Raw genomic sequence first — 9,893 nt, 5'->3', positions numbered from 1 at the left:
AAAACATTGTAATCTGTTATAATATTCAGACTCTTGTGTATTACATGCATAGAAAATGAAGTGTTTCTGTAAATCTTACGAAATACAGTTAAATTTTGATTTTTCGATAATCAAAATGATGTGAGGTAGGTTAAACAAACTGTACACTACTTTTTCATCAAATTATGAATTTTAAATATAAGGAAAAGCAATTAAAAAAAATTTTTTTTCCAAAATCATATTTACATCCAAGTTAATTTTTAGATTCCATAGCTGTTCCTGATTGTTTTCATAACACTTCACGGTAAAAAAATATTCTTAGTATATGTTACACCACGCTTTCTGACCTGATTATCATCTCTATGCAGTTGCATTACCTTAAATTTCACACTGTGCTTAGATCGAGCTCTTGAACATGCCACATACAGCTGACCATGAGAAAATACAGGTTGTTGAAGATATATACCAACCTTATCCAAAGTTTGGCCTTGTGCTTTATTGATGGTCAGTGAATATGCTAATCGTATTGCAAACTGTATCTGATGAAATGCAAACGGAACATTTGTATCACTTGGCTTTAACTTAATTCTTGGAATGATAACTGTGGAACCTCTATTAGATCCATTAATTAAAATAGCAATGATGCTGTTTTGATGACATTCTTTTATTTTCATCCTAGTTCCATTACAAAGTCCTTGATTTATGGATAAATTTCGCAGTCGCATTACTATTGCCCCTATTTTCACATTAAGTCGGTGAGGTAACATTCCAGATGGAGTTAATGAATTTATGAACTCGATAGGATAATTTTAAAGTTCAGCATCATCATCGGAGATGTAATCTGCACTTAAATATGTATTTATGCCTCCGGGAAGATTATTTAGAATTTCTACATTTACTGTTAAACATTCTGTATTTTTTAGAGTCATGATGATTCAATTTTCCATTTCTTGAGGGCTGCAATCAAATATTTCTGAGATTAGAGAACCATTACATACCGAATAGTCAGGAACATCTATGGCATCTACAGGAACGTCATTAAGACTGCTCGTTAGTGTACCATTACAAAGATGAAGGAGCCATCTAGAAAACTCCTGTTCATTTATGTTAGTTCTGACGTTTTGTGTTAGTTGTAATTGACTGAAATGATGCCACAATGGGCATCTTTTAAGACAGGTGTCTATAATAGATGTAGGTGATCCATGTGGCACTACTGGCAAAATTTGCCTGAAGTCACCTCCAAGTATGAGAAATTTTCCACCAAATATTTTATCGTTACCCATTATATCTTGTAAACATCTATCTATAGCAAGCAGTGCATGATTAGGTATCATAGAGGCTTCGTCTATGATGAATACCTTTACCTTCCTCAAAAAAGAAGCATGCTCTGATACAGGAGAAACGTTACAGACACCGGTTTCTGTCAGAGGTACAGGTAGTTTGAATATACTGTGGAGTGTTTTCCCTGAAGTTAGTAGCATTGCAGCAATGCCGCAGTGGCAGTTACAGTACTGCTGGAGGTGAAGTAATCATATAACGTTGAATAAAAAGGTTTTTCCTGATCCGGTTGGGGCATTTAAATAGAAGCAATTGTTGCGTGGGGCTTCTTTTTCAGTTGCCATGACAGCCTTGATTATAGTATTAAAGACCTCTAATTGCTCATTGTTTAACAATTCAACATTAGGCCCGTTTGTATTTCGAGTCATATTATCTATTGGAGGATCACCTGTTGGTTCAGGTAAACCCATTGCCTGGCAAGAAGAACCATGCTCATTAAATATTGCTTTTATCAAATGAATAACTTGGGGGATATGTATATACACTGGCCCCCGTCCTTTGCGGCCCGGGCGACAAAATCAAAGTGTAGTATCTGTTCTTCAGATGCTGCAAGCTATGACTAGCTATGACTAGCAAAGACCAGATGTGGGAGCAACCCCACATGCCTGACCATTAACCAGCTCCCATTTCCCACCTCTCGGGAGCTGGTCCCCTTTTTCCCTTCCCCCTCCCTTCACTCCTCACATTAAAAATCGGCCTTGTGCCTAATTTGCTCGGTGGGGGAGCAAATAAATACCATCTGTTCCAACAGATACTGCAAGCAAAGACTATATGTGGGGGTAACCCCACATATCTACCTTGGTCAATGTAGGGGCAACTCTTCATACCAACAGTTCCTATCCAACTCCCATTTCCCACCCATCGGGAGCTGGTCCCCATTTCCCTCCCCCCTCCCTCTCTCTCTCCACATTAAAAAACGGCCTTCGTTCCATGACGAACACGTACATTTTTTTTTTTTTTTCGATATTTTCATTTTTTTTTTAATGTCTTGATTAAACTGTACAAGTACCGAAAAAATAATTCCTCTGCAATTAGTGTCGCTTTTTTCTTTCTTTCGTTATTAATGTTTTAACTTAAAATAAGATACGGTTGACAAATCACTTTTCTACAGGGAGAGGTTGTTTATTTCTGCGATATTTTCGAAAGTCATCCCCTCTTTTCGATTGACTAGCCTTAATTTAAACTTTTGCCACTTCCAGTTTGGCGATAGACGCAACGGCAAAGACGCCACGTTTATTTTTTTTTTACGTTCTTTTCCTCCTTTGCGGTACGGGTTCGAGCCTGCCTGCCTACTATCACTTTTTTTTTTTTAAAAGAAAAACAACATTACGTACTTAATTGCCACGCCGAAAATAGTAATACGTCCAAAAATTACGAAAAATCGTTGAGTAAAAATTTATTTCTAGTTAAAAGTAATTTTTACAGAACATTGGGCAAAATCGCATTCTTCTTAGACGTTATAAAGTAGAACGTAGGAGTCTACATGCAAGAGACATAACTCCGAAATTTTAGATTTTACTTGTGTTATGGCTGCAATATTTGTTGTCTGACTTAAAAAAAAATTTTTTTTTTTACTAAAAATACAATAGAAGTCATTCTATTTTTTTCGTAATTTTTTTGGATATATTACTATTTTCGACATGAAAATTAAATAATATTGTCTTTGCTTAAAACAATATATTTAAAAATCGATTTGTCGACTATAGCTTAATAAGCACTAACATTTTTTTCGTTTTTTTTTTTTTCGGGATTTGGTCTTTATCTAAGGGAGATAACTAGTATGTACTAAAAAAATGTTATTTTGATGCAGAAAAGTTAAGAGTCAATTTAGGATGCTGAAATATCAGTAGAACAAGGAATTACATTTCTTAAAATTTCCATTTTGTCAGGACTCTGAAAATGAAGATTTTTTTTGTAATCTGGGAGAAAGAGAGAGCCTGTTTACCCCGTTTAACTATAGGTGGCGTTACTGTCTGTCCACCCAGTTACGGAAGCACAAAATGTATATAATGACACCCTTGAAATAAAAAGAAATGTTTTTGTTATATTTTAATTTTAAACATGTTCTTTTGTTGTTTTTTTTTTGCAAACATATTTAAGTTTTTTTTTTCAAACATATTTACGTTTTTTTTTTTTTTGCAAACATATTTAAGTTTTATTTTTCCAGACATTTACGTTTTGATTCACAATAAATTCCGATTAATCTTTATCAGTTTTCAAATAAATCTATGAACTTGGCTTCTTTCAGAATAGGGTACTACTTTTTAACTCGTAAACAGTCAGAAGGAACTTTTCCAGGACATTCCTCGTTAAGTAGAATAGTCAGGAGAAAACGGAAGATAATATATATATATATATATATATATATATATATATATATATATATATATATCAATAATATAAATCTCACATGTCCGTTTAAAATGTATGTATGTATGTATGTCTGCCTGCCTAAAACTTTCGACAGAGGCGACGGATTTTCACGAGATCAATATAGTTTTGAAGACCGACCTCTCGGACGACAAATATCGAAAAAAATAGCCTAAGAACATTAATCCCTTTACCCTCAACTGGCCACTTTTCTACAGGGAGAGGTTGTTTATTTCTGCGATATTTTCGAAAGTCATCCCCTCTTTTCGATTGACTAGCCTTAATTTAAACCTTTGCCACTTCCAGTTTGGCGATAGACGCAACGGCAAAGACGCCACATTTATTTTTTTTACGTTCTTTTCCTCCTTTGCGGTACGGGTTCGAGCCTGCCTGCCTACTATCACTTTTTTTTTTTAAAAGAAAAACAACATTACGTACTTAATTGCCACGCCGAAAATAGTAATACGTCCAAAAATTACGAAAAATCGTCGAGTAAAAATTTATTTCTAGTTAAAAGTAATTTTTACAGAACATTGGGCAAAATCACATTCTTCTTAGACGTTATAAAGTAGAACGTAGGAGTCTACATGCAAGAGACATAACTCCGAAATTTTAGATTTTACTTGTGTTATGGCTGCAATATTTGTTGTCTATAGCGATGACTTTTTTTTATATTTTTTTTTTACTAAAAATACAATAGCAGTCGTTCTATTTTTTTCGTAATTTTTTTGGATATATTACTATTTTCGACATGAAAATTAAATAATATTGTCTTTGCTTAAAACAATATATTTAAAAAATCGATTTGTCGACTATAGCTTAATAAGCACTAACATTTTTTACGTTTTTTTTATTTTTTCGGGATTTGGTCTTTATCTAAGGGAGATAACTAGTATGTACTAAAAAAATGTTATTTTGATGCAGAAAAGTTAAGAGTCAATTTAGGATGCTGAAATATCAGTAGAACAAGGAATTACATTTCTTAAAATTTCCATTTTGTCAGGACTCTGAAAATGAAGATTTTTTTGGTAATCTGGTAGAAAGAGAGAGCCTGTTTACCCCGTTTAACTATAGGTGGCGTTACTGTCTGTCCACCCAGTTACGGAAGCACAAAATGTATATAATGACACCCTTGAAATAAAAAGAAATGTTTTTGTTATATTTTAATTTTAAACATGTTCTTTTGTTTTTTTTTTGCAAACATATTTACGTTTTTTTTTTTGCAAACATATTTAAGTTTTATTTTTCCAAACATTTACGTTTTGATTCACAATAAATTCCGATTAATCTTTATCAGTTTTCAAATAAATCTATGAACTTGGCTTCTTTCAGAATAGGGTACTACTTTTTAACTCGTAAACAGTCAGAAGGAACTTTTCCAGGACATTCCTCGTGAAGTAGAATAGTCAGGAGAAAACGGAGGATATATGTATATTTATTATCTATAATATAAATCTCACATGTCTGTTTAAAATGTATGTATGTATGTATGTATGTATGCCTGCCTAAAACTTTCGACAGAGGCGACGGATTTTCACGAGATCGATATAGTTTTGAAGACCTACCTCTCGGACGACAAATATCGAAAAATGGGCTAAACACATTAATCCCTTTACCCTCAACTGGCCACTTTTCTACAGGGAAAGGTCGTTTTTTTTCTGCGATATTTTCGAAAGTCATCCCCTCTTTTCGATTGACTAGCCTTAATTTAAACCTTTGCCACTTCCAGTTTGGCGATAGACGCAACGGCAAAGACGCCACGTTTATTTTTTTTACGTTCTTTTCCTCCTTTGCGGTACGGGTTCGAGCCTGTCTGCTTACTATCACTTTTTTTGGCTCAACACCTCCAAAAACCCGGGAAATGCCGAGTACCCAGGCTAGTACATAGAGAAATGCGAGCATGAAAAGTAATCTGGTTAAGATTAAACTTAGAAAAGTAGAAGTACTAGTTGTTAAAACTGGAAAAGAAAAAAGACAAGGTATTCTAGTAAAAAAATATAATAAATTTATAACAAAAATTGCAGCATTAAGAATTTATATATAATAAATTAAAAATTCTTAAATGAAATATTTTAAGTTATAAATTATATTTTTTACTAGAATATCTAGCCCTTTTCTTTTCCAGTTTCAATAACTAGTCCTTTCACTTTTCTCAATTTAATCTTAACCATATTACTTTCCATGCTCGCATTTTTCTATGTAATTCATGATTTTTCCAGGCTTTGTTTTAAATATTTTTTTGTATTCAATATCATACGCATTGTCAACAATCCATAAAAAAATATTACCAACTTCTTAAAGTGACTAAAAAAAAAAAAAAAAAAACGTAATTAAGTAAATAAAGAGAAAGAGACAAAAAGAGAAACAGAATTAACAGGCGATGTTGTAAGCGAAAGATTATCAGCCCTAGCATGACAAAGAGTATTACTTTTGTTAACTCTGTAATCCAAATAAGATGGCATGCGAGCCACATTCTCGCTGTGATTCATGAAGGTGTCGACGATGACGAAAAAGTTGCTATGGTAACCAACAACCAATCCGAAGAAATTATCTCACGTTCCTTACTTATTCTGAAAATTTTGAACACCAATAATTTTATTATAACTTGCTTTAATGAACGAAAATTGAAAATTTATATTTCAAAATATAGCCGAAAAAGTTGACCTATGAACAGTAAAAAAAATGTTTGAAATTTGGTTGCAAAAGGAGTAAACGGTGAAGCTTTACAGCAATTCTAAATGAGTAAAAAAAAAAAAAAATCACTTCACCATATATATATATATATATATATATATATATACCGTGTTTAAATGATGAATTATTTTTGTCTGTTTACAATTAGGTTAATATACAAAAGCTACACCGTTTCACGGACTTTCATATATATAGATATATATTTATTTATTTCCGCATGATTCCTATATGTGCTATTTATCAAAACTATCACAACTGTGATGGACTGAACATGTGGCCAGAATGGAAAGCAATCACATCCCAAAAGTTCTATTGTATGGACAATTTGGATATGTGTACAGAAAGATTGGTGGACAGAAACTTCACTACAAGAATGTGATAAAGCGGCACCTGAAGGCTTCTACCGCTCCAGAAGATATCTCACTACTAATGCTATTCTCTTTCTCTATAAAAGCCAAGTACGTCCAAGGCTGGAGCTTCAAAAAACAAAACAAAAAACAGCCCATCCTGCCTTGACAAAGTACAAAATAGACTTTGTGGCTTAGTGGGGGATGCTCTCTTCTCTTCCCTGCAACCTCTCTCCCATAGAAGAGACGTTGCGAGCCTGTCTTTGTTTTATCGTTATTTTCATGGCAAGTGCTCGTCCAAGCTCCAATCTCTGGTCCCCCCCCCTCGCCAATCCTTCATGATAAACACCCATCTAGCTAAAACCACTGTCAGTAATTTCCCCCCACTCTTTATCTGTGCCTTAATCAAAACGTAAATTCCATGAACATAGCTTTTTTTTTCTGAGAAGTGCACGCCTGTGGAATTCTCTTCCGTTTGCCTGTTTTCCACCTGGCTACAACTTGGATGTCTTCAAGTTCAACATAAACAAATTCCTGATTAGTCGCCTCCTTAAGTAAGACACTTTATCAAATCTCCAATACCAACTATTACTACGATATTATCCCATTGATTATTGTACACAAAATAGCCCTATCCCCGAGTGGCTTCCGGGCCTTGATAAGTGATGATCCCCATGTAAAAAAAAAAAAAAAAAAAAAAAAAATCCATAAAACTTTAAGAAAGTGCTTACAATACGATACAGGCAGAAATAGAAAAAAAAAAAAAAAAAAATCCATAAAACTTTAAGAAAGTGCTTACAATACGATACAGGCAGAAATAGAAAAAAAAAAAAAAAGCCAGGTCTGAACGAAAACATTACCAAAGTCAAAATCCTGGTAACTATCCATGCACTACTTTTAGGGAAATTTTCCACATTGAGCGCGGAATGCTACAATACTGTAAGATAAAGCACCGAGACCCTGACTAGTCATCTTCAGCTATGAAGGACTGCGTGATGATGATTCATTAAAAAGCAATCAATTTTTAAGAGGTTATCTCATTTTCATATTACATTAAAGAAAATCTGTTTTAACAATTAACTCTAAATTTTTAATGGGAATTGGTAATAAAATTGTTAAGGATTTTATTTAGACATATTATATAAAGTTGATTTATTTAATTTACATTTAACTAGCAGGACATATCGAAATTCCACAGAGGACTCATTCATATGTAATATATTGATATTGGCATTCTGTAGATGTTCAGCATAAATGGAGATGGTATAATATTGTAGCTCTTTTGTTAAAACTGAAAAAGTATTTATCTAAGCTAGCAGGGACATCCAGAGTAACCCGGTCGTAAAATACGCTTAAATGATATAATTCTTGCAGATTTTGTATATATTATTATAAAGTTAATATTCTATCGATTTTTATATATTAAAGTTGCGATTTAAAATTATATATATATTTCATATGACTTGGGTGCTTTAGCTTGAATCAAAACCAAAATTTCAGAAAATATATAACTTGAGTTCCTTCAGCTATAATCGAAACCGAAACTTATTGTGAATTTTTGATAAAATTATTTATAAAAAAATAGATTACTGGAGTGCCATCAGCTATAATCGAAATCGAATCCAAAACTTATGGAGAATTCTTGGTAAAATTATTTATTACAAGAAATGAAAGTTTATAACAAACGACAGTCACTCACTCGGATGTAAGCATCACACACAAAATAAATAACACACACGCTATCCTTTTATTATTAAATAACCAACATCAGTTGCGTTTAAAAACAGAAGTAAATTTTCATTTTCGCTATGAGTTATTTCCCTTTAAGCGACGAGATTTTATTTTCCTGTTTTATATTTCCTAGATGAAGATGGCTATAGTTTATGCTTCCAAAAATCCAAAATATGGTCAACTTCCAGGAAAATAGTAACAACATCGGATATTTGGTGTATCTGAAATAGTATGCGACTAAACTTTCCGCCCGGCAATGTTTTTTTTTTTTTTTTTTTTTTTAACCTGGTATGTACAGCTAGTGAGATATATATATATATATATATATATATATATATATATATACTTGTACTTTTTGTAGAAAAAGAAATCCCATACAGTGCTCTATTATTAGGGAAAAACCTTTCTCGAAATAAGAGCAATATATTTTTTTGTATAATATATACAGGAATTTACATCGGTAGTCGGTACCGACGGTTTCAAGCCCAGTATGTGAGGACTGCTCTTAATGTCCGCCTCAGGCTCTCTTCAGCCGACTTTTTGACACCGTTTAGACCTATTTCAATCTAAGATTTATTACCGTGTTTTAAAACGAAATTACATATAATTTTAAAATAACGGTTTAAATAATTTTAAACGTGAAACGAGACTTAAATATAAACATATGCCATATTTTTACACAATTTAAGTCTATTTGAACTAAATATTATTACCGTAATTAAAACGAAACTAGAGGTTAATTTAAAATAAATCTTAAACGTTTTTAAACGCAAAGCGATACTTAAATATTAGTATATTCCATCCCCTGGGCACTTCCTAGGTCTATTTCAATTTAAATTTTATTACCCTATTTTTAAACGAGATTAGACATAACTTCAAAATGAATTTTTAAACATTTTTAAACGAAACTTAAACTGAATGATGGGGGGGGGAGATGCTTAAAGAAAAATAATAATATAGAAGGCATCATCCCATACTTTTTAATTTATTGCTTCAAATGTATTACTTTATAAAAATAGCATACAAAAAAAAAAAAGAAAAAAAAAGAAAAAATAAGATAAATAAAAAAAAATTATGGTGTGCATATATAGAGTTCCGGTTAAAGACAGATGAGAGTCAGCTGAAGAGAGCCTGAGGCGGATATCAAGAGCAGTCCTCACATACTGGGCTTGAAACCGATGTAAATTCCTGTATATATATATATATATATATATATATATATATATTATATATATATATAAGAGAGAGTGTGTGTGTGTGGGGGGGGGATAAATTTGAACATTTTATAAGAAAAAAAAAAAAAAAAATTAAATGATTGAAAATTTTTATTAAAAATAATCATCACGTATTACTGCTTCAATCCGGACCCGGTTTATTAAATTGTTTAGTGAAAGTACACAATTAAAAAAAAACCCTCACCATTTTATTGGATTT

The sequence above is a fragment of the Euprymna scolopes genome, chromosome 30 (assembly GCF_053919585.1).
Source record: "Euprymna scolopes isolate OS-2025 chromosome 30, ASM5391958v1, whole genome shotgun sequence".
Taxonomy (NCBI): domain Eukaryota; kingdom Metazoa; phylum Mollusca; class Cephalopoda; order Sepiida; family Sepiolidae; genus Euprymna; species Euprymna scolopes.
The sequence above is the reverse complement of the archived record's forward strand: the minus strand, read 5'-3'. Positions refer to the sequence as shown.